Genomic DNA, 24,665 nt, shown 5'->3' on the forward strand with positions numbered 1-24,665 from the left:
AAAGATACTAGTCATTTTAAAAAATTTTTAGTGCATTATAATTATGCATAATAGTGGAATTTGTTGCAATATAATAGAAAAAAACGGTCAGTTTTGTTCCCCAGTACTTCCCCTTAGTAGTTTATTTCTATACAGATTAAATAAAGTGTTCATATCTGTCCCTTTATTTTGCTTAGCACACACTTAATATTTTCCCAGATAATTAATCATACAGCATGAATCCATATTTATAGTTATTTCTCAACTTAGAAGCATCACACTTATATATTCAGTGAATACCAACATACGAAGATATGAATACAAATTTAGAATCTTATAATATGTATGAGATTATACATGGTTAATAACCTACACATTAGCAACTTGAAAGTTCAAGTCACAAGTTGCAAAATATTATAAGTATCCAGGGAGAGAAAACACATACAAGAGACAAAAGAAAAAAACAAAAATAGCATTTACTACCTAAAATAAGTCTAATATTTATGAGCTTTTAAGTACTTTAGAAAATGAAACATCGTGCATTAAAACTGAGAAATATTGTTGCTGTAAATTTTAGGTATATGTGATCACACAGACTCTTTAGGAAAAGTGAAATAGGAAATGTAAGTAAGCTACATGTGAGCACTCAATTTCTTCTTAACAAATAGAGGAGGATAATTTGCATTCTCTGTCAATCTAGCTCAGTGTGTGTCTGGGCCTGTCTCAGCAGTGGCAGTCATGTGAGGAGAACCATTTAGATGCAACATTTACTTTGGCACAGGTTTGGTTCCACACTGAGATTTTCCTCCAGATGGACTATCTCCATGTGCACATAGGTTTGCCTCTTAATTCAACTACTAAAATTAGGGACAATCTCTGAGAGAGCACTTGGGCAATAAAAGAACCAGCAGGAATAGGAGTGGGTATCAGCAAGCCTTTTTCCCCTCCTCACTTGCTTCCTAGTGCCTGGGTACTATGCAAAGAACCTGTCTTGCTTTGCAACAGAGTCCTGACAACTGGAGCTTTAGAATAAATTATCTCTGCACATGGCCATCGTATCAGCTCTGGTCCTCTGGCTTGTTAAGAATTCCTGATAAGCCATCAAAGCATATGCATGTATTGTTAAGAAGCATCAAATAACCAACTGTGTTTCCTGAGGTACAAAACCTCAAGTAATTAAGTTAATGTCTTTATTCGAACCTTCTTGAAAAGTAATTTTTGAAAGAAATGAAAGTATCCTTAGATTTGGGATACTGGACTAGCTCCTCAGGGTGTCAAGCCCTGAAAGGAATATGCAGAAATCTAATGCATTAAGACTGCTTTCCAGAAGGATAAGATAAACAAAGAGTTATGAAAATAATACTAGGAAACAATTCGTGATTGGATAATAAGAAATTGCTGTGGAGTAAGAAATCACTGTAGAAATTGCTGGCAGTTTAGGAATATGAGAAGTTTGGACTGGGATCTGTGGTAAGCAGAATGACGACCACCAGAAAAAGTTTAATATCTAATCCAGGTAAACTATAAATACATTATGCTATTTTTCAAGAGAGAAGTAAGGACACTAATTATATAATTTTAAAATCTGGTGATTCTCCTGGATTATTCAAGTAAACATAATATAATGACAAATGTAGTTTAAATAGAATTGTGTACTCAGAATCAGAAAGAGAGATTTGAAGATGCTGGGCTTGAAGACAGATAAAGGGCCCGCAAACCAAAAAATGCAGGCAGGTATTCACTAGGAACTGGAAACAGCCAGAGAATGGAGGTTTCCCTAGCCTTTCCAAAAGTAACAGAGCCTTGGGGACATCTTGATTTTAGCCTAGTGAGAGCCATTTCAGACTTCTGACCTTTGGAATGGTAAGAAAATAAATTTGTGCTTTTAAGCCACTGGATTTGTGGTAATTTTGTCCAGTAGCAATGAGAAACAAATTCTAGACCTCAGAATAAGCACAGAGCAAAGAAGTGTGAATATTTCTAATGTGTCTTTGGTTAAAATAAAAACATGAACTGCTTATAGTTTTTGTGTCAGGATATGCTGAGAAATAAAGGGTGAATGGGTGAATTAGATGACATAAAAGTAAAGGAAGAAAAGTAAATGTGTTTCAGATGGTGTGGGAATCTAGAATGGGCAATCAACTTTTCCTGCTTATACCATCTTCTATGAATGTCTTTACTGCAAATCAACATGCTGCTGTGTCCTTTCTTTCTTTTCTTTTTTTTTTTAATATACCCCATATGCTCTCACCCAACCCTCATGTGCCAACATTTTAAGTGCATTTTAATTTCCCTGATACTCCATGGAAAAGATTTCCTTTACCACTGAGACTAAAGAGAAAGAAATAGGCATTTTTTAAAACTTCATATGCATTAACAATTAATATGTGTAGACATATTGTCATATACAAAAAATAATTATAAACGCATGTGTTTTAAAAAAATGTCCTTCCTCACATCTCTAGATTTTTTAAAAAAGTCTGTCTTTTCTCACATCCTTCAAATTTGTTTTACGAGAAGAGATTAGTAAATGATAATGAAGGATCTTTTGAGCATATTACAGACTGAAAACCAGTGTTTCACTAACTTTTATATAAATTTCCTCACATTTTTTTTCTTTTTTTCTTTTCTTTTTTTTTGTGGTGCTGGGGATTGAACCCAGGGCCTTGTGCTTGCAAGGCAAGCACTCTACCAACTGAGCTATATCCCCAGCCCATTTCTTGGCATTTGTATAAACAAAACAAAAATTTCAATTACAATAATCCCTGGCTATTCATGGGGAATAGGTTTCAGGACCACCACAAAGATGCCAAAATTTGGAAATGCACAACTTCTTTATATACTGTGGGGTAATATTTGCATATATAACTTGTGCACAAATTCTCATGTACTCTAGATTACTTATAATACTTAATGCAGTATAAATGTTGTGTAAATAGTTTTATACTACACTTTTTATGGGATAATGACCAAATAAAATCTTTATGCATTCAGTACCAACACAAACACTGTAGACCTAAGTACAAAGTACAAAATCAGTGATTGCTTGAATCCTTGGAGGCAGAATTCCCAGATATGAAATCTATGGATAAAGATGTCTGACTATAATATCTATGTAGCAAATCATAAGGTAATATTTTTATATTAAATATTTCACTTAATACTCAAGACAATCTGCAAATGCAAGTATTGCTACAATCATTTCCATAGATGGGATAAGATTCATATTGCTACCAAGGACCCGATCAGTATTCAATACTGCATCTCCTGTCTCTAAGTCCTTTAGTCTTATAAACTCTTCTATGACTTCTGCAAAAAGATCCCAGAAGCAATTTACTTATTGGAGACTGGGACGAAAGACATGAAATACATCCAAGGCATACTGCCTATGGGATTAGGTTTGTGGCTAAAATTCATGGATGAGCAAATGGTGGATGAGTAGGGAATTTTAGCCATGGTGGTTTACCTGCCCCTCCTTTTTTCTAATTCCGTTTATTTCTGGCAATTTGTAATCTTGAATCATTCCATGAAATTGCAAAATATTTGTGTGTGTGTGCATGTGTGTGTATGGTGAATGTGGATGTGCATGTGTGCACATCTGCACAGCTGGAAAAAGAGGCAACTCTTCCAATAAAATCTAATATTATAATTAATATGCTAATATTCCTAATATATTGATATTCTAGTTTTAGTTATACACTAACATTCCAATATTCTTAAATGTTACAATAATAATAAGGATTAGTCCTCTGAATTCCAGATTGATCATCTCTCAAAAGTACCATTATTTCCTTCTGGGGTACTTGATGAAGTGCCAGGATTTTGTGAAGGGTTGGAATGGAAGTAATGTATTTCCTTGAAAAGTCATTTCTATTTAAATATTTTATCTAAAAAATTAGCTTATGTGCCATCATACACAATTCTTATATTTAAATTTATTACAGAATACAAAACTATATTCCCTGTTCGCTGATGACATGATTATATATTTAGAGGAACCTGGAAATTCCACCAGAAAACTTTTAGAACTCATAAGTGAATTCAGTAAAGTAGCAGGTTACAAGATCAATGCTCATAAATCCAATGCATTTTTATACATAAGTGATGAATCTTCAGAAAGAGAAATTAGGAAAACTACTCCATTCACAATAGCATCGAAAAAAATAAAATACTTGGGAATCAATCTCACAAAAGAGGTGAAAGACCTCTACAATGAGAACTACAGAACACTAAAGAAAGAAATTCAAGAAAACCTTAGAAGATGGAAAGATCTCCCATGTTCCTGGATAGGCAGAATTAATATCGTCAAAATGGCTATACTACCTAAAGTTCTATACAGATTCAATGCAATTCCAATTAAAATCCCAATGATGTACCTCGCAGAAACAGAGCAAGCAATTATGAAATTCATCTGGAAGAATAAAAAACCTAGAATAGCTAAAGCAATCCTCAGTAGCAAGAGCGAAGCAGGGGGTATTGCAATACCAGATCTTCAACTCTACTACAAAGCAATAGTAACAAAAACGGCATGGTATTGGTACCAAAATAGACAGGTAGATCAATGGTACAGAATAGAGGACATGGACACAAACCCAAATAAATACAATTTTCTCATACTAGACAAAGGTTCCAACAATATGCAATGGAGAAAAGATAGCCTCTTCAACAAATGGTGCTGGGAAAACTGGAAAACTATATGCAATAGAATGAAACTAAACCCCTATCTCTCACCCTACACAAAACTCAACTCAAAATGGATCAAGGACCTCGGAATCAGACCAGAGACCCTGCATCTTATAGAAGAAAAAGTAGGTACAAATCTTCAACTTGTTGGCTCAGGATCAGATTTCCTTAACAGGACTCCCATAGCACAAGAAATAAAAGCAAGAATAAACAACTGGGATAGATTCAAACTAAAAAGCTTTCTCTCAGCAAAGGAAACTATCAGAAATGTGAAGAGAGAGCCTACAGAGTGGGAGAATATCTTTGCCAACCATACCTCAGATAGAGCGCTAATTTCCAGAATCTATAAAGAACTCAAAAAACTCTACACGAAGAATACAAATAATCCAATCAACAAATGGGCTAAGGAAATGAACAGACACTTCACAGAAGAAGATGTACAAGTAATCACCAGATATATGAAAAAATGTTCAACATCCCTAGTAATAAGGGAAATGCAAATCAAAACCACCCTAAGATTTCATCTCACCCCAATTAGAATGGCGATTATCAAGAATACAAGCAACAATAGGTGTTGGCGAGGATGTGGTGAAAAAGGAACACTCATACATTGCTGGTGGGGTTGCAAATTAGTGCAACCACTCTGGAAAGCAGTGTGGAGATTCCTCAGAAAGCTTGGAATGGAAACACCATTTGACCCAGCTATCCCACTCCTTGGCCTATACCCAAAGGACTTAAAATCAGCATACTACAGAGATACAGCCACATCAATGTTCATTGCTGCTCAATTCACCATAGCCAGATTGTGGAACCAACCTAGATGCCCTTCAGTTGATGAATGGATAAAGAAACTGTGGCATATTTATACAATGGAATATTACTCCGCAATGAAGAATGATAAAATTATGGCATTTGTAGGCAAATGGTCGAAATTGGAGAATATCATGCTAAGTGAGATAAGCCAATCTCAAAAAACTAAACGACAAATGATCTCGCTGATAAGCAGATGAGGACATATAATGGGGGGTGGGAGGGGCTAGCATTAGGTTTAGGGTTAGGTTTAGAGTTAGGCTAAGGAGAGCAGTAAGAATGAAGGAAAGAAGGACTGTGTAGAGGGAAAAGAGGGGTGGGAGGGGTGGGAGGGGTGGGAGGGGTGGGGGGGAGGGGAAAAATATAATAAACATCATTACCCTATGTAAACGTAAAAAAAATAAATAAATAAAAAAAAAAAAAAACTATATTCCCATTATTTATAATAAAACATGAAAGTTTTTTTTTTTTTAAATTCCACTCACAATAGGTTAAACCATCTAGAGATCCAGGTTAATATTTCTCAAATCATAGTTGACTTTTTTATTGTTGTGGTTGTTGTTATTTTGTTTTTTCTTGTGGAAAACTTGCAAATGGCTGGTAGCAGTGGTGCACAACTGTAATCTCAGCATCTCGGGAGGCTGAGGCAGGAGGATTGCAAATTTCAGTCCAGCCTCATCAACTTAGCAAAACCCTCTTTCAAAATAAAACAAAAATAGAAAGGGTTGGGGATGTAGCTCAGTGGTAGGGCACCCCTGGTTTCAATTTCTAGTACAAAAAAAAGAAAATCAAAGAAAGAAAGAAAAAAAAAAGTTGAAAATATATTTTTTATTTTATCATGTATTTATCATATGTTTCCTATATTTAATACTCAAAATTGAAAAAGTCAATACTTGTAAAGAATTGAACATGCTTGGTAAATAGTGCTGAAAAGCTAAAACCTATTTTTTATACTACCTTTAGTAGGACATTCTGTGAGCTACATATCAACACCACAGACAATGTTGTATAATTACATAGAAAAGAGATGAAATCATTGTCTAGAAATGAACTCAGCAAGAACACCTGTCTTTTTTTCTTTTCTTTTTTTTTTTTTTTTAATGATTGTACTCCTTGTGTATGAAACAATGCCATATACATAGTTTGGTAACAATTTTTTGGATGAATCATTGAATGAACAGATGGCATCTCTTCTATCTCATGATTTACATAACATGCATTTAATTCAGTGAGTTGCAAGTCAGAGAATATCTCTAATTATAATAATTTTCAGGGCACTGAGTTTGTGGCTCACGGGTAGTTTTCCTGGCATGTGTAAGGTCCCGGTTCAATCCCCAACACTCCTCCACCAAATTTTCAGCTACACTACCACCTTATTTATTATATAATGAGACCACTTTTTCCTGGAGAACTTGAGTTCACTATAAATTATTTAAAATAATATAAGCAACCTCACATTTAAAAAAAATGTTTTGAAAGATGGCATTCATGTTTGGTCTTAGAGGAGCAAAATTTCAATTCTCTAAAACTGTAAGAAAAAATTGAATGTTCATATGAATTGTTTTGTGATGAGTCTGAATAGTTTTCATGAGACTGTCAGAGATAGCATGTTTCAAAAACTATATTTAAGAATTAGTGTTGTACTTGGTTGAGGCAATTGATCTTATGACCCTTTTATAGGAATTTGGATTTCTAGAGATTGGAACTGGAGACTGAAAAGGAAAAAAAGGAAGGAGGCAAAGATGGAGAACGAGAGGTAGGGAGAGAGGGAGGACAGAAGGAAGATAGAAAAGGAGGGAAGAAGGGAGGGAGAGAAGGAATGAATTTAGATTTGCATTCTAATGGAATGAGAAAAATAATTTTCCAAATAAATTTAATTACTTCATTATGAAATCTCTTATTGAGCCAATATTTTGTGAGACATTTTCATTTAAAATCCATTCGGTGTAAAGTATGTAGAACTCTTAATTCCAGCAGTCTCTCTAATATGCTTTAAGCCTGAAAATGTTGCAATTTATAGTTAATCATTTTTTGATTTATGAATTTAATATAGGTATATCTTAGCATGTAGTGTTATGATGAGATAACCCAATCTAATTGAGGTGAGATATATGAGAAAACATTCTATTCTGATTCAAGTACCAAGGACTAATTTCACGGGGTAGGAAGCAGAGAAGAGTTTAAATAACCAGGACTTGGAAATAAAGACAAGGAGAAAATACATCATCAATATACAAATAGGAAGCATATGCTAAAAGTTACAATTATCCTCCACAACAGAGGAAACAGAAATAGTCTGCAATACTTAAAAAATAATGGAATTCTCATTTACTAGGATAAGAAACATTATTATTCAAATACTAGTGTAAGAAAAAATAGGTGATTATAGCTTCTGCCTTGGATTTGATAAGTCTTTTTTTTTTCTTCTCTTCTACCTATTAATTTTTTTTCCAATTTTACTGTTAAAATCATATTCTCAAAGTCTCGGATTTCACACTTCTCACTAGCTTGGGGAGTAAAGGAGGCTATAAATCCTTCTATGCAAAACAGTTTTTCTTAATTTAATTTCTTTCTTCTCAGAACCCATTCGGTAATTAGATTAGTGGCCTGTTGTGCCCTGGAATAAGTATATGACTATACTGCTTAGCCTAAATTGTTTTGATAACAAATTTCTAGAACTAGGACACAGTTATATTGGGCTTTTTCAAACACCAGATGCTTGAATCTTGGAATATCAACTACCTCCCAGTCATTTCCTAAGCCATTTGAGCATGATCACAAGAAATTCATCATCATTTCCTCAAAAATAGGTGGCTCAAACTGTGTGGTAGACCTTCTTTGCCTCATTCATAGCATCCATGAGACACAAATTATCTCTTCTGGTTACTGTTTGAAGTATCACCTTGAACCTGCAACACAACATATAGCAGTCAGAACTTCAGCACATCAAGCACCTAATGATCTCTATGACTCTCACTGAGAAACATAGCTAAAATAAAATTCTGTCTTTTTAAACACATGAACTTGAAAATATATATGGAATAGCACATTCATTTATGACTATTAGAAATGCATGAACTTCATTGCATATAGTATAAACAAATATATCTGTATTCAAATATTGAACCTCTAATTATTTTTAAAAATTTGTATAAAGAAAATTCACAGGAATATTTTTCTAAATATACAAATGTGTTATTTTCTAATTTGGTGGTAGAGAATTTAAGAAATTTTTTATTAGTACTTTCTGAGATCTTCTGATATGGTACATATAATAAATCTCATTAGTACCAATTTTAATATTTCCTAATATTTCTAATGTTTTAATATTTCCAATTTAATCATATGCTAGCCTAGTATTAAACTTTGTACCATAAAAAGAATAAAGCTAAGGTATTTAGCAAATAAGTCATGTAAAAATTGGCAGAGAAAATATTTGGTGTCTTTAGAAAATGCCTGTAGCAAATACTCTAAATTCATCCATATTTATATAACATTTGCACAAATGATTAAATATTGTTGAGTAACTTTAAATTATAAATATCTTTTTAACAAAAAAATCTCATTGCCTCCAATATGAATGTTTTCTGTTATTACTGCAGTGATTTAAACTTATTTTAAAACAATTCTGAAGATTGGTAATTTTCTAAAAGTCTCATTTAATTAGATTCATTTTAATGAACAGGATCATTCAATCAGTCTAAATTAAATAAAATAAGTATTTGCAAAATTTTATTTCCCTGTGTTGGTTATTTTTCTGTCACTATAATAAAACACCTGAGAAAATTAACTTATAAAGTAAGTTTATTTTAGATCATTTTTGTAGTTTCTAGTTTGTGATCAGTTGGGCTCCTTGATTTGGGACCATGATGAAGCATCACATCATGGTAGCAGTGTATAGGAGAGCAAAGATCACTAACACCCAAACCAGGGAGCAAAGAGAGGAAAAGGAAGAACTTGGGGTTCCACAATCTTCTCCAAAGGCATGTTTCCAGTGACCTGAAGATCTAGGAAGCTCCTACTTTCCCAAGGTTCTACCACCTCCCAACAGTGCCATCTTGAGGACCATGCTTTTAGCACATGTGTTTTGGGAGAACATTCAAGATCTAAATTAGACCAGTTCATTTAAATGACTCCCTATATCAATTGGATCTATTGGATTTAGATACCTTTTCTTTCTATCTATATCTATCATCTATCTATCTATCTGTCTAAATGGCAGAAAATGATGCCATATTCATTTAGGAAAATTATCACATTCGTAAAATAAAATAATGGCTTGGTTTTTACCTTTCCCAGATTGAATATTAACAATGTATGTGCTATAGAATCAGGAAATATTATTATTGATATTCAATAAAGACAATATAAAGAATGGGCAACTTGATGTTGATGGCTCAAACTGAAAGTAAAAAAGGTACCCTAATACACAGTTAAGTTTTTTCTCAACAATTACAATAGAAATTCATTATGTAGGACATATATCAGGCAGAAATCAGGTAGGTTTTCTAACTCAGTATGTTTGTTTAATGAAAATATAAAGAATAAATTGGAGAAAAATGGTCAAATATTGTTTTACCTCATTATAAATGCCCATCAATATGGAATAAAAATATATGCTTTTTACATAGCTGGCAAAATTAATCTCCCATAGTTTGATGGAATTTTTATCTCACTGTTTCTTTAATTGGCAGTAAGCAGTGAAAATACAGAATTGAAAATTACTACAAAGCTGCTCTTAGATAAAGTTTTTGTCCTTTTCCTCCGACATTTTTCTGAACTAAAGTTTCTCTTGAAAAATCAATAACCATAACATAGTCATTGATTTTGTTTTGTAGCTCTTATCAATAGCACCAACTTCCTAATTCAAAATATACAAGTATCCTTCATTGCTCTCCATTATTCAAAATGTCCAGTTAATCACTTTGGCCATCTTTTTAAATTCAGTTTGCTTTAAACTAACTTTAAACTCTAACAGAATTTTAAATGTAAGAAACTGTATAGTTTCTTTGTTCCACAAAATAATCAAGAACTAAGTTTTGCTTTTTCTTCTATTATTCACTTGATGATTTAGTTAGCCACACTTTAAGATAATGCTAAAATATAATCGAGCATATGCAATATGACACTTAAAAATAATTTAGAACAAAAATGAAAAATAATTTGGACAAACAGAACAAAGAACACAACAAAATAAAAGTAAATATGAAGAATGATATAACAAAATGTGCTTTAGTGAAAGAAGAACATAATAATTACAATACTCAAATCCATATTTACTTTACTTTATTATTTCTAGTTGTTCCTACCTTTGCCTTTTTTTGTAGATGGATGGATATGAGACCTGGGGAATGAATATGTGTTATTAAAAATTTGGTAAATAAAAATAACTCTTCGTTAAATTAAAATAATAAAAATTGTATCTCAACATGTTCATTTATTTTATACCATACTTTATTTTTAGAGTTGTAATTCTTCCGAATCTTGTATCTACAAAGGGTCTAAAGTATGATTATTATGTATTATAGAATATATATTACATGTTGCAATTTTTATACCTGTATTTCTCTAGATGATCAAGGAAATTATTTTTTAAAACTATCACTTTCAGATGTTTAAAATATGTTGTATGTTAAAATGTATCTTTAAAAACATCATTCCAGTCAGAATTATTTGTGTGTGTGTGGTAGAAAATCAAGTACTCTAACTGAAGCAAAAATGACAACTAGTAGAAAGTTCCTATGGCACATCATAGAATTTACAGAAGATGGGTAGGAATCATCAAAACTTCAGGGACTCCAGCAATTGGACTTGCTGATTAAGTGAATGGAGATTCTCTATGCCTCCCTAATCTTTCTCTTCTCCACTTAGCTAAATTCTTTCCTACTATAGTCAAACTTGATCTCTCACTGTTCAAATCCTAATCTATCACCTTTCAGAGAAGGATTATAATATACTTAGATTAGGTCACTAGTCTACTCTTACATTAATTTTTTTGACCCTAAGTATAGGGAGGAATGATTGATATGATTGACATGGTCTGGGTATAGGCCCAACCTAAAACCAGATTATCATAGCATTATTATTGGAAGTCCTTCCAAATTGTATTTTGAGTAGACAAAAAGCAAAATTTTCAAAGAATGAAGGACTATCCATTACCAGAGAAAACTGAAAAGAGTTCTGGGAACGTAGGCCCTAATTCAAGAGAACTTAATATTTCATATTTTAAAAGTTCTTTCTTTTCAGTAAGCATTAAACAATCAAGACAGAAAATAAAATTTAGAAATAAAAGTAAAACAGAAAAGATACCTAAAATAATTGTTCTTATTAGTCTATATATTTATTATGCCAGAGACTGCTCTGCAAAGATACAAAGTTTTTCACCTGTAGACATGTTCTTGCCTATAGCATATATGACTGAAAACAGATTTCCACTTCAACCTAGCAAAAATAAGGATGAAAAAAATAGAATGTTGTAAATTTTCTGCCAAAATTACTACTTTCTCTATTGAAAACAGATTGTTTCTACCTACATCCCCATTTTTATGTAATGGTGAATCTTCTGAGTATCATGGGCTCTCAAGCATGACCACAGTCACTCTGTGAGAACTATTACAGTTCACAAGACTGCTGACAAGATATACTTTGGATATATTTGTAGATTGGCTTCTCATATTGAATTTTATTTGAAAATTTAGTCTGGTTGAGCCCTTAACTAAAAATTATGCTTGGAAAATAAAACAAATTTGAAAAAAAACACCCCTTCCATTTACTGATTTTGTAAAATTCTAATGATCCTTATATAAAAATTATTCTTCAAAAGTATTAACTTATATTAATAAATTAATATTAACATATCTCAGTCAATATAAGGGACTTATTTATAATTTTAAAAATACATGAGCAAATCTGGAATTATAATTTTAAATTCAGAGCACAACCTTCATTTACACCAGTTAGATAGAGATAAATCATTACTTTCAACACTGTGTTTTTGTAAGATGATAAGATAATAAGACATTGTCATGTATACAGGACATTTCTTTCTGATTTCTGTAAAGTTTGATTTCCCTTTATGATATTGAAATGATTTTTAATAAATCTTGGATAACCTGCATCATTTAAGCATCTAGTAAAAGCTCATTTTGCTATATTTATACCATTTATGAAATCTAGTATTCACTAAGAATTTGTTCAACTTCAAGATATCTCATATAAAAAAAAGCAAAACAATTCCTCAATATATGTGAAAAAAATACATATATATTTTAATATGCGTAAGGGATATTATTTGTAACAATACTACACTGCCACCTTGTGGAGTGACTAAATGAAAACCAGTTCAACAAACATCACTGACCAGTTTCCACCTCTGGGGCTCAAACAAGTCTCTTGAGGATTTCGGTAGGGGCTGCTATGTAAGTGATATATAATTACACAAATAGATATATTGTGGTAGCAGACTACATTGCTTATAAATAAACTCACTATGAAGAATTAGCTATTTGTAAAAAATTTCTTTATATAGAAGTAGTTTAAAAATTATTTTGTGAAATATATTTTACTTGGAGAATAGAAAATATCAGAACTCAAGTCTTTTGTCTGCCCTTCCTTATAATTTATATTAATCTCCTTCAGTCCCAAATTGTCAATGTCTAAAACAAGGATGTTATGGTTATGTTCTTTTAAAAAATTCAACAATATTATTCACTGTGAGTAAAATTGCCCTTTTTCCCATCATATATACATTCTGAGAGAAATCACTTGCAAATATTCTTGTATTATTACAAATTATTTGTCGGGCAATGTGCTTGGTCCTAGTAGATTATTGAGGAAAAAATATGATATAACATTATCTACTTATGATATCTCATAAAAACTCAGTTTAGTTACAGTAAAATACTGATAATTAGGAAAAGTTTAAACTTCTTAGCTAAAAGTACAAACCATATATACTTAAAAATCTAAAATTACTTTCAATTACAAGACATGAGACAATTATATAGAATATTAGAAGATTCATTTTAAGAAATTTTATAACTGTTGTGTATGTTTTCATAAAAGAATATCTTTTTAATAGCTGAAGTCATGCAACCATTAGTAATAAAACAGATTTTTTAAAATTAAAATCTCAACAGTCAAATATTTACGACAATATAAATATACCATAGGAGTTGTTTGGAACTGATAAATGCTTCATTAAATTTATACTCTTTCTGAATTCTAAGATATTCAAATATCATTTAAATAACTTACACAGAAATTTATAAAATATTTCTGTTCATCTTTTTAAAAGCAGAACATATTCTAAAATTTGTAATGATATTATTTTTAGTTTTTAAATACCAGATTCAGAAGAATCCCTAAATTTTTCTAATTAAAGCTTAATGGAGTTGTTGCCATAATAAATTATTTTAGTTTAAAGATCCCCTATTATGCGGGTGTATAACTTATGATAGCTATACAATAGTATTTTAAAGCAGTGTTAGCCCAAATTTCTACTTCTTCTATGCTGTATACCTCCATCTTTAGGTTTTCATTTTCATTTCTCTACTAAATAATTTCATGATATCCATGCTAGCACATATGTAGCATCCTCCTTTCTCCCACTTCTTGAATGACATCAATAATTAATGATGATAAAATTCTCTAATAGTTGTATTTAATATAAATAAATGGAATTCTTTAATCCATAGCACTTATACTTAGTTTTTTTAAATTAATGTCATGTGGATATACTTGATGGTGAGATTCATTGCATTGTATTCATATATATACATAGGAAAGTTAAGTCAGTTTCATTCCACTATTCTTTCCTTATCCTATTCCTCCTCCCTCCTCTCAATCCTCTTTGCTATTTCACTGACTTTTCTTCTATTTTTTATTCCCCCTTTTTATCTAAATATGTTTTTAAGCTTCAGACTATTGCATGTTTACCAAAGAAAATCTAAATGAACAAATAACAAGAAAAATACTAATAAGAGAGAAAGAAATATTAAAAGATAAATTCATAGAAACATGATTCTTAATTCTGGGTTTGATGACAATCAAGAGGTGGGAAAATAGTAAAGTCGTATCTACCAAATATTTGGCATCATGATATTATATAATTTATTTAGTACAGTAAAAAGAATGAAAGCCAAAAGCCCACGGTAACTAACCAGCAGAGAATAAGTAGAAATTTGTGCTAAAGATACTTTAAAATGCAACTGTTATGGTTTGAATATAAGATGCCCCCCCAAAGCTTCTGTGTTAATGCAGAAGGTGAAATGATTAGATTATTAGAGTATAACATAAACAACCATCTTAGTATAAATGGACTAAGTGGTATCTGTAGGCAGATGGAGTGTGATTGGAGATGTGCCCCAGAAACCTTTATTTTCTCTGTATTCTCATTCTCTTTCTCTCTCCACTCCCCCTTTCCATTTCTACCTCTCCCTTTCCTTTGCTTCCCCATCACAATGAGCACAGCAGTCCTCCTTTGCCACATCTTTCCACCATGATGTTCTGCCTCACCTCGAGTCCAGAGCAATGGAGCCATTTGACTACGAACTGAGACATCTGAAATTGTAAAACAAAATAACTTTTCTTCTCTAAGCTGCACTGGTCATATATTTTGGTCACAAGAGGAAAAAAAAAAAAAAAAACTAACACAGAAATTGGTACCAAGAAGCGCGGTCATTACTGTGACAAATCTGGCCATTAGTTATGAAGCCTTTGAAATTGGTGTACAAGTATATGGAAAAGTTTGGAGATGCAGGATAGAGATGCTTTAGAATGTTGTAAGTAGAGCTTAATGGGAGATTCTCATGCAAGTTCAAAGAACAGAATGCTGAAGGAAAGCAGACAGTAAAGACTGTGCTCATGAAGTATTAGAAGGGAAGTGGGACACTAATGGAAATTGGACTAGAGGCCATTATTTACATTCTGTCAAAGAACTTGTCTACATTTTATCAGTGTTCTGAGACTTTCTGTGAAACTGAATTTAAAATTATAAACTAATTAATCTGGTGGAGAAAATTTCCAGGCAGCACAACATTCAGATGGTGTTGTATGTGTTTCTGGAAGTTTTTAGCTAGGTTTATTGTGAGAATTTGGAGGAAAAATGCAGAGAGAATATGTTTGAAAAATTTGTAATTTAGTTACAGAAGTAGCACTTCTGTAATATTGGGTCAAGGAAGGTATGGTAGTTGAAGAGATTACTATCACTAAAGAGAAGCAAAGTGCTTTGCACAGCAGCAGTAGGAAAGATGTCTTTGGGACAACACAGCAATCAACAAGTTTATAGCAACTGCAAAGTCAGGTGTACAGAAGTGAAAAATCTTTTAAGCATCCTTGGGAGCATATTATTTGCACTAGAAAAGCTGCCCAGAAAGCTGTTTTACCAGATTTATTTCATACTAATCAGGAGCCCAGACATTCAGAAGATGCTGCAGTCATAGTTCAAGGGGATCCAGCTACTGCTTAAGCTGGGGAAGACCTTAGCATCATCCACGTGTTGATTCTATATGAATTCAAGATGCTGAAGTTAAGAGATCATGGAGGTTGCAACCAAAATTTCAAAGAAAGAACTGGAATGCTAGCTAAAGTGTAGCAGAGGCAGAATTCCTGCAAGCTGCCACTGAGAGGACAATGAATGAAGTTGTAAATATAATGCCGAAACTTGAATAAAGACCACAGGAATGAATTAACAGATGTCAGCAGCAGAAACAGTCCGCCAAGAAAAGCTACTGGATGAGAAGAAATACAGTCTAAGAAAGAGGCCATAAGCACTTTGACCTTCAAGACCGAAGGGGTTGAACTGCACAAGCCTTTGAAGCCAACATCTTACTGCCATGTGTTCCAAATGCTGGATGTGAATTATAGGACCTAATATTTGCCTGAATGAGTTTTAGTCTTGCTTTGCTCCTATCTCTTCTTTCTATGCCCATATGGCTCCATTTTGGAATAAAAATGCTGATACTTTTCCATACACATTAGATATGTGTAACTTGCTCATTATAGGGACTCAAATTATAGGGAAAAGAGTTTACCTTGTTGGATTGCTTTTGGGGGCAATGCTAAAACTTTTAAGACTATGGAAACTCTTGGAGATGGACTAAAGCATTTTGCATTGTGAAATGGATATGAACTTTTGAATTTCAGGGGTGGAATATTATGGTTTGGATAAGGAATGTCCCTCAAAAGCTCCTGTGTTAATGCAGGAGATGAAATGATTAGTTTTTGAGAAGTATACCTTAATGAGCCCATCGAAGTTTGAAGGGACTGTGTGATAACTATAAGCAGGTAGGGAATGGCAGGATGGGGTTCATCAGTGGCAACATGCCCTAGAAGGGCTTACCTTCCTGGGGTACCTTCCATTCTGGTCTCTGTTTTTTGGGCACCATCAACAGAGCAGCACTCATTCACCACTCCCTTCTGCCATGATGTTCTGTTTGCCTTTGACCCAGAGCAATGAAGCTGGAACTCCATAACCATGAACCTAAAATAAACTTTTCCTCCTCTAAGGTGTTCTTTTCAGGTATATCATCATAGTGATATAAACTTGACTAACACAATAGCAAATGGAAGTTATGGAGTGCCTCAGGGAGAAATATTTTCTTTATCTGTCAATAAAATATGAAAATATATGAATAAGGTAAAATATAAATGTGTATAATCAATTGCTTTGAACATTTGGGATATTTTAAATAAATGTTTCACTATTGCCTAACAATGTAGTAACACATACCTAAATGTATTTGCAGGAAGGTAGATCTTTGAATGACTGTGACTGATTCATTTCATCCCCTTCTTGTTTACAATCAACAGGCAGATTACATCAAGAATTCAACATTCTGAGATAAGAAGCAAATGCCCAGAACAGTTCAGGCTGTGTCCCTATTTTTTTTCCAGAACATGATGTTCTGCAGTGCTTGAGTTCAGTGAGCCCAGTGACACCCAGGGTGTGAAGTCTAGAGTGGTGTTCTGTTGGAGTCCCTTAAATGTGGTGTTACATGTAGTTTATATAGACAGGTATCCATCCACTCTGTGTACATTTTCTGAGCCCTGGAGGACTGTGAATTTCTCTTTACACTTTTTGCCTATTTATAAGTAATAAATATGCTTTGTTTTATTTGTGAAAAATCTGTCTTATAGAACTAAGAATTCTGGTCATATTCCTTTAGTTAAATGTGCATTTTCTCATTAAAAAGTAAAATAATTTCTAAGCATCATCTAAGGATCACAAAGTTTTAGGTACTAGATGTTTAGTGGTAAATAAGATAATTATAGTCACTGTTTGGAGATTAAAATTCAGTTGAGAAGAAAGATGATTTACAAAGTATAAGTGCCGAGACTTGGAAAATACAAGATATATAACATGAATAGTAGCACAATAGGACCTCCTCCAGTTTGGGAGTTCAAGAAAGCATTCTAGAAGTGATTAAATTATTCCAGAAGAACGTCTAAGAACTATCTAGGTCGAGAAGAGAAACGAGCAAATATTCCAAGTAAAGATAGTGCATGTACAAATTTCTAGAGCCAAGAATAATTAGTTGAATGCAAAAAATTACAATGTGATTAGTGGTGGAGATGCAAATGGAGAGTTGAAATGACAAGAGGTGCATCTGGAGATGTAGGCCAGAGTCAGGAAAGGCCCAGGTAATTATAATTATTCAAACATTATACAAAAAGAAGATGGAAGAGGAGGAGGAGAAGGAGAAAGAGAAAAGAAGAAAAAGAAGGAGAAGAAGAAGAGGAAAAAAGAATACTTGAAAACTTTGAGAAAAAATCAACTTTTCATTTTAGAGGAGCCACTATTATAGGTGGAAATTATATTGAATAGGTGAAAACTGGAGAGTGGAAGAACATGTAGAGAAATGCGATGATGTTTGAAGCAGGACAGCACGAGATTTTGGTGACCTGGAGTCAGATATGATCATAGTAGGCAGAGAAAAATTTGACTGGATCTTTATTTCCTTATTTTGACAGGTAGTGATGAATTGTCAGAGTCAGAGAGTGACATGAGAGGAACAGGTTTTTGGAGTAAGATAGGGACAGGATAAGAACATGAGTTAGTTCAGTTTTGGAACTGTTGAATTTTGATATATTCTATAAATACATAAGGTTTGTAGTTTGAGATACAAAGTCCATCTGTGCTGTCTATATGTATATATTTTACATTGCTAATATATGTATGTGTTTTAGAAGCATCATATAGATGAGAAATCAAGTTATGGGTGTGGCTACAATTGCCAACATAAAGAAAAAAGGTCAAAAAAATTAGAATATAGTGCTAGAGAGACGAGAAAATCCCCAAAAGTAAAATATAATGAAGTCCCCCACCTCAGAGAGAGAGAGAGAGAGAGAGAGGAGAGAGAGACTATTACCTACTACTCAGGTGATAACTTTGATAAGAACTGGAAGAGACCTATTTGATTTTGTATTAGAAACATCATCTGACACACTTGGAGAGATAGTTGTAGAGTGCTAAACGGTTGAGTTTATTTTATTTCATAATTGATATTTGAATCAGGCTTTTATTTTAACTCCAAAATGCAAACAGCTCAAAATAAAAAGTCTGCACTACCTATAAAACTAAAAGAGGGCCATGTGTATTGGGGCTAGATATCCACCATCAAGACTTGATGGGATAACCAATAAGACCTAGTAGGATATGAACCACAGTACACACAGGAGGATTGGAAAACTCCCAGGAGCAGAGTAATAGGGAAGAAAATCACAAGTCTATGATAAGAGAGACATTTTGTCAGCCCTCCAACCAGCTAGTTTTACTTGTAATAATTTTTGTGATATTTCTCAATACATAACTATCCACTGGAACAAAAACCTTTCTATTTAAATTCTATTTTCTTAAAAAAAGGAAAAAAATAAACTAGCTTGGATTTTTTTTATTCATGTACCTGAAGAACACCATAGTTGAACAACATTAAAAACAATACAAAATTTAAAGAGAAAGTTGAATTAAGTCTTTTAAGCAATTGCCAATTAAAATTCTTTTGAATTGCCCAGCACAGTGGCACATGCCTGTAATCCCAATAGTTTGGGAGGCTGAGGCAGGAGAATCTAGAGTTCAAAGCCAGCCTCAGCAAAAGTGAGGTGCTAAGCAACTCAGTGAGACCCTGTCTCTAAATAAAATACAAAATAAGACTGGGGATATGGCTCAGTGGTCAAATGCCCCTGAGTTCAATCCTTGGTAATCTACCCCATCCAAAAAAAATTAAATATATATTCCACAAACATCCAGAAAAACAACAGCAATAAAACTTTGAAAAATTATAATAACAATAACTATATTTTGAGAACCAGAGTAGGAGAAAGATATCAAATGTCTGTCAAACTGAGTAATGGGAAGTGAAATGAACTGCTAGAAATATTCATGTCATATTTATTAGCCTGCAAACAGAACATAAAATTATCATACAATACAAATTGCCTCTTAAATAACAATAATAAAATGTGACCAGGTAATTGAGAATTTTGTAGAACTACATATATTTGTAGTAAAACTATGAGAATTAGCATTCTAATTTTTAATTTTGGAGACTGGACTATGATGTCTGAGCTGCTAATATACTAGATATCTTTGAATTTACTATATGTTGAAGAAGAGTCTGAGGTGTTCTTTCTTTTTGAGGTACTGGGGATTGAACCCAGGGCCTTGTGCTTGTGAGGCAAACACTCTACCAACTGAACTATATCCCCAGCCCTGGGGTGTTCTTTTTATCTCTTTTAACAAGATTACTGAGTATCTTGAGAATGAGACTATGTTAAAGTTCAGAATCTATTTCATCAAATATTTCTCTAAAATAAGTAGGTAATATTATGTAGTGAAAACAACTCACATAAAAATGAAGGAAAACACTCTAGGAGTGTTTTTAAAATAACAATAGCATGTCAGAATGATTAGTTTTGCTGCGCTAACTAAATTAACTAAATGCAATGCAACAAACTATAAGAAAATGTAATGAAAATAAGTAAACTTTTCTCAGTGACCAACATCTGTTCTGAGCAGTTAGAGGAGCATTAATCCTATCAGGAATAATATCACACCCATCATGAAAAGAGATCTTCTATCATCTCATATTTTCTTCCCTTTCATTCTTTCCTATCAAAGCTCTAATTAATCCTAGTGTTCTTATACATTAAACTAAACCCAGGCCCCACTTGGAGTTCAGATTCTGAGAAAAATATTTCCTGTTTTTAATCCTACTTTAGAGAGCCGTATTCATGGTCACCTCATTCTCTGCCATCTGATAGTTAGTACTGTGAATTCTACTCATTCTTAATTTTTTAATCTTTTGGTGGATTCCAGATTTCTGTTCTATCCTCCAGGAAATATGCCAGATGAGAAAGTCTTGGAAGAGAACATAGTCATCGATGAAGAAGTTGCAAGGGATTATCCAAAATATACTTTTAATCTTCAGACAAAATTGGCATTTTTAAAATTGCTGTTGAGATTTATTGATCTGCAAAAGCTCTGCTACTGTCAATATTTACAACTCAAAATGACAGTGTCAAAGTCAATAGACACATCCAACTATCTCCAAGAGCAGTAAAATTAGCTGGAAGCAGGTTAATATAAAAAAAAAAATCCTACATTTTTATATTGATTCAACTTAAAAGTGAAGGATTTCATTTTGGGGAAGTGTCATAAATGCAAGTTGGAGTATTTCTGGAAGTATAAAAGAAACCATTTTTTTTTCCAAAGAAAAACATTTTTTTATCCAGATATGTAAGAGTGGTACAGATTGAGAAAGTAAACAAGAGCAAAGTGTCATCTTTTCTTGATTTTAACTCATTCATTTTAATTAGTAAGTGTTACAGATTCATATTTAAGCCTCTGTTTATTAAATATATTCTGTTAAGCAATGACTGTGTAGAGAAACTGTATCATTTCTCATTCTTAGGCCATTGCCTTAACATTTGTGAAACTGTAAATTCATTGTTAAAGTTAGACATAATAGAAAAAAGTAAAGGACTGTTTATTAAATTACTTCTAGGATCAGCTTTCTGATTTCTCTTCTTTGGAATTTCACTAGATTTTTGACTATTTTTCTCTGGATCTTTATTTATTTACTTATTTATTTTGGTGGTGGTGATGCTGGGTCTCAAACCTGTGGTCTTGTGCATTTTAGGTAGATACTCTACCACTGAGCCATATCCCAGCCCCTCTCAATTTGTTCTCTAAGTAATAAAATACTTGAGAGACGGTTAGAGTCTTCAGCATCTTTCCCATTTACTATTCTACACCGTTTTACACCAAGGAAGTCATTATCTTATATTATTTGCTTCTCATTCTCATACTTGTTTTTATGCTTTTATTATAAATATATAAATACACAAAATATGAAATATATATATATACATACACATATTTCCATCTCTAAATTTTTATTTTTATTTGAGCTAATGAATTTTAACTTTTAAAAAAATTGATTCATGTAATTACGTGATTATTGTGTGATTACACTGTTGTTGAAGTACTATCTTTTTGGTAGACATATGGAAAGTTTCCGCTATGTTGTTTGACAAGTGTTCTTGTATTGAATGGTCATTTGCATAATACCTTTTCATGTATGGATGTAATTTTCTGAGTTTTATACCTATGTGTGGAATTGCTACAGTTTTGAATATATGCATGTTAAACTTTACCATGTATTGACAAGTTTCTATCAAAAGAACCAATTTCCAGTTCAACTAGTAATCTATAAACACTTTCAGGGATAAAAAAATTCATGTCAATTTATCTAATGCAACTCAATGTAACTAATGACATTTATTTAAAAATCTCTTGAATTTACTTTCTTATCTTTGAGTGAGTTTTATTAGCTACTAATTAGTTATTGATTTGATTAAAATGATTTTTTTTAGAAAATAATAGTCCACAGATTTCAATATTATGAGAATAGATTCCTGTTTTGTAAGCCACTCGATCTGTAGCATTTTGTTTAAGGCAGTTGTTTAATTATGTATATTTTATAATTGCCATATAATTTATTCTTGTCCCATAAATTATGTAGGTCTTTGTTTTGTTTCATTGTATTATTCAACAGGCACTAGTTTAACAGAGTTGAGTTACTTGCTGCCCTTCATCATAGCATGGTCTCATAATTGGTTTATACAAAGTCCTCACTCAATTTGGAACCATTTATATTTATTGCACACTTTCATTCCACATCCAAACCCCTTTATTCCTTACCATAAGCACCTGATTTAGTAGATTTGATTCATACCATTTCTATAAACTCATCCTCATAAAATAAACACTGTGCCATTTATTTCTTTCAAAAATTGTAATTATAATTGTTTAAATTGTGAAAAACATTTTAATCTTTACACATGTAAAGCCTCTGAAAATGCTCCTAAGGGTATACAGATAATGAAGAAATATCTATTAAAGAAAATATAACAGAATTCATTAATGAAAGAGAGTCCGTGTTTTTTAACCAAGTTCTACTCTTTCCTGCACTTCTGCAGCTGAGGAGAATGGTAACACTCCTTCAGACTGGTGCAGCTAAAAGACAAGATTCTCATTACTGTAGGTGCCAGCCAGAGAGCTATATTCCTGGAAGAGCAGTAAATGTCAACATTTTTTCTTCCTGCTCTTGTTATCTGTTGTTAAACTAAGTAAGCCAGAGTAGCCAAGAGGTGGGGGCTCCCTCCTTCCAAGGGACTGCACTCATGGGACGGAGACTCATGAGTTGTATAGTTTTGGTAATTATAAATCACTGTGCTATAAATCTTGTTTTGTTTCCTGACTTTAATTTTAATGTCCATCCATGTTGCTCTGTGCATACTAGTTTTGCTTTCTAAGTTAGTGATCCATGGTCCACATTTACCAACCTTATTTAACTATTCTTCTAGTTATGAACTTCCAATTTCCCCAAACCCTTCTTATATAGAGCATCATCACAATGCACATCATGTAAGTTTGGAACATAAAACTATGTATGGGGACAATATTTGATTTCTTAAAGATCACTTTTCATTGGAAGTCCTAGTCATACCTCAAACCTCCTATTTTTCATGCTAATAGAAAGTGGTATACTTGTTTGAATATGAGTTAGGCAAGCAGTACTTTCTTGGGTTTTGAATGTGCACATCATATGATTTCAACAGTGGATTTCATCTCTTAAGGAGAGCATTAAACACATAGACCCCTAATCACAAAACCTATCTTACCCCAAATTCTTCATACAGACCTACAAAATCACCCTCATCTTAAATTCTGGTCTTCTTTGTTTTTTAACACATTAATTCTTTCTTTTGAATTATTCTTTTTCTTTTTGAGTCTTTATAATTTAATGACACTTCTTCATGTAATGACAGAAGGGCACTGTGTGCATCACCTGAGTTTGTCATTTGGCTAAAAGTTCTCCAAGCATTGCTTTTCAAAGTTTAATGCCTTTACATTGTTGGCAGTTGAGAATTTTGACTAATGAGAACATATGGTGCTGTCAGTACAACAAAAGCATGCTATTTAGAATAAAATCAATTATCTATCAAAATTAATCATGTATCCTTTCAAGCAGGATATGCACTACATGGCTTAGAGTACAATGTGAAATGCACCTCCTGGAGCTGCAAAAGGTGGCAGGATGGCAGACAGACTGGACACCATTGGCAAAACAGAAAGCACTCATGACAAGCAAACATTTCACGAATGCAGTTTTCCTTGTGATCAGAAAATCAGAAAAAAATATTATAGTATAGCTTTGAGACAAAGTAATGAAACTTTTTTTTGTTATCACTGCCTTTATTTTTGGTTTCTGTTTCTTGTTTTCTTCAGTCTAAAGTAAAATTAGAATGTCAAACATTTCAAAAAGAAACAGTCCACATTATATGCTACATATCTAACAGTTTTTGTGTGACTTTGATGGCATATTTATTTTAAGTATAACTTTTGACATATATCTTAGAGAATGAGAGGTTAGAGGAAATGGGTAAATTTTTTAAAAAAAATTCTTCATTGTTCAGTAGGAATTCTGAAAAAGTTTTAACAGCAATATTATTTTAATAATTTTATTTTTGCCAGTAATTGCTACTAGTAAGCAGAGTTAGAGAAAGCAGAAATGGAAGAAAACTATAGATATGATAAGATCATTGACTTTCAGTGCTGCATTCTGATTTGTTGAGAATGAGAATAGAAAATTACATATGATTTTTATGTCTATGAGAGTGTTTGGGAG

General features: G+C 32.7%; 1 non-coding gene across 1 annotated transcript; it reads right to left on the reverse strand.

Moving 5' to 3' along the window:
- Nucleotides 1-20,105: 20,105 nt before the first annotated feature.
- Trnav-cac (transfer RNA valine (anticodon CAC)) lies at nt 20,106-20,179 on the reverse strand. Its single transcript has one exon. It is a non-coding gene; the product is annotated as a tRNA-Val (tRNA).
- Between the last annotated feature and the right edge of the window lie 4,486 nt (nt 20,180-24,665).

The sequence above is a fragment of the Sciurus carolinensis genome, chromosome 10 (genome assembly GCF_902686445.1).
Source record: "Sciurus carolinensis chromosome 10, mSciCar1.2, whole genome shotgun sequence".
In the NCBI taxonomy this organism is placed as follows: domain Eukaryota; kingdom Metazoa; phylum Chordata; class Mammalia; order Rodentia; family Sciuridae; genus Sciurus; species Sciurus carolinensis.